The sequence below is a fragment of the Vespa crabro genome, chromosome 9 (assembly GCF_910589235.1).
Source record: "Vespa crabro chromosome 9, iyVesCrab1.2, whole genome shotgun sequence".
Classification (NCBI taxonomy): Eukaryota; Metazoa; Arthropoda; class Insecta; order Hymenoptera; family Vespidae; genus Vespa; species Vespa crabro.
Window position 1 is genome coordinate 4,730,001 of NC_060963.1, and position 2,500 is coordinate 4,732,500.

Consider the following 2,500-nt stretch of genomic DNA (forward strand, 5'->3'; position numbering starts at 1 on the left):
ATTATTATTATTATTATTATTATCATTATTATTATTATTATTATCATTATTATTATTATTATTATCATTATAATTATTTTTATTTTTATTAATAATTTTTGAGAGATTTATATACCAGGACGATAAATAATAACAACAACAATAATAATAATAATAATAATAATAATAATAATAATAATAATAAAAATGTATTATGTACGCTGAGATTTTTCAACTCTAATTTGTGCCACGTTCTAGATCCTCCATTCGTAAGAAAGTATCGAGTACTAGTTTTATTAGTATAGATCTTTTAATATAAATACTTTTTGTGGTTCCTTTTTTCTTTCTTTTTTCTCTATTTTTTTTTTCTTTTTTTTTGCAGTTTTCTTCCTTTTTTTTCTTTTTTTTTTTTTTTTTTTTCATTAGTATTATAATCATCGGATAAGATAAAACTTTGCATAGCTATCGTTATATTTATATTTTAATTATATAATTATTGTATATATGAATATGTATTGTAGGTATGCTTAGTCTTTCGACGCTCGTTGACCTCGGAAGAGAAACTTTTTTTTTCTTTTTTTTTTTTTTTCTTTTTTTTTAACTGTATCTATTTTATCTTTGTTCTTTATTTTTATTATTTTTTTTTTTTATACCTTCTTTTCAAGAGAGCTCATTCAGAAGAACGTGCATTTTTATCCGAAGCGTCCTTTTTCGCGTACGATCAGAAGAAACGAAAATATATTTCTTCATGTATGGACGATGGATAGCATTAAAATTGGTTTTCGAGTTAATTAATTAATCAATTAATTAATTAATTAATTCTTTAATAGGAGAGAATATATATAGCGAGTGACCGTTCCCGTATGTCAATTGTGTTCTCTATCGTTTTCGCTATCCTATCGCGCTTTTTATCGTTCGAACGGAGATGAAGTGTAAAAAGTATCAACCAAACTTACGTGTGTGTATTTTTTTTTTTTTGCTTCCTATGTGTATGTATAGGGCCACGTATAAAAGTATCACAAAAATTATAAATCTATTCGTGCGCGTTGGTATGTGTACGGTCAGTCAGAGAAATTTTGCATCGGAGACAATTTTTGAAAAATGAATATCATCTCTATATCTTTTTTTCTTTTCTTTTTTTTTTTTTTCTTTTCTTTCTTTCTTTTTCTCTTTTTTTCTCTAAAGCAAACAAGGAAATTCTTGATAATATTGAAGAACAAATTTTGATTCTCTATTGTAGCATCAACTACGAATAGGAAGTAAGTATTTGCCAGATTTTGTTTTTTTGTTTTTTTGTTTTTTTTCTTTTTTTCTAATCGGGTATGTATCATTTATATTTAAAAAAGAAAAAAATAATAAATAGATGAATATATTTGTCTCATGTACTATCATGTTGTTACAACCAAACAGAAGGTCATTTTCTTTTTGATTTCTATTTTTTTCTAATTATTCGCATGCTTCATACATTACTGATAATTTGTTTTTTTTTTTTTTTTATATTCACTCAGACATTCGAAGTACTTCGTCCGGCCTAAAAAAAAAAAGAAAAAAAGAAAAAAAAAGAAAAAAAAAGAAATAAAACAAAGGACAAGAAAACAAACGGAAACTAATGAAACTAATTCAATGTAAAAAAAAAATAAAAAAAATAAAAAAAAAAAAAAGATAAAAAACAATAAAAAAAGAAATATTTTCGACAAATTTCTATGATTCCATTGTATATACACGTACGTACATACAATACATACATACATACATACATGATATCTCGCGTATATCATTTATAAACTTACAAACTTATTCCGTAAAAATAAAAGATCTATGAAATTTATAAATCGCATGGAACCAACGAGATAAGCCATGCGTCGTTATAGAGCCGACGTGAAACGAAGTCCCGTCGTGTTTTTAAATGACCATGATGATCTTCACCGACTATAGATAAAGTTCATGTAAATAAGTACACATAAGTAGTACTTAGTTGCTTTGCGTTTTGGCATGTTCGTATCCTTTCGAATAGGTAGATATAATATATATGTATGTATATATACATATATATACATATACATATATGTAATATACATATTTATATATATATAAATGTATATATTAGAAGTATATAGAGAATCGCTTAAAAAAAAGTCTCCTTATTAACTCGTGGTCGACTAGATCATCACACTATTGGAGATAATTAGTTTATATATATATATATATATATATATATATATATATATATATATGTATATATATATATATACACATGTCATTTAGTTAATCTCTTGGTCATTTTACGTAATAGTAAGATGGCGACAGAGCCGACTAGATAATAATTATATTATTTCTGGTAAAGATCTTTCATAGAGGAAATGTCGGATATTATTTGCTTTCTTTATCTTGAATTCTTTTTCCCGCCTTCCCTTTTGCCTCTTCTTCATATCATTTTATTTATTTATTTATTTTCTTTATTTTTGTTAAATGTTCCTCTCTATTTCTTGTTCCGCTTTAAGACCGTTTAAATTCATCTACC

At 25.0% G+C, this 2,500-nt stretch overlaps 1 protein-coding gene across 5 annotated transcripts in view; it reads left to right on the forward strand.

Moving 5' to 3' along the window:
- The window catches only part of LOC124426493 (A-kinase anchor protein 17A), a 14,308-nt gene that overhangs the window by 9,600 nt on the left and 2,208 nt on the right, over window positions 1-2,500 (forward strand). For all 5 annotated transcript variants that reach the window (XM_046968222.1, XM_046968224.1, XM_046968225.1 and 2 more), the window contains one exon: window positions 1-2,500. This exon is cut by the window's left edge and continues 6,540 nt beyond it; it is cut by the window's right edge and continues 2,208 nt beyond it. The gene's annotated coding sequence lies outside the window, so the exon portion shown is untranslated.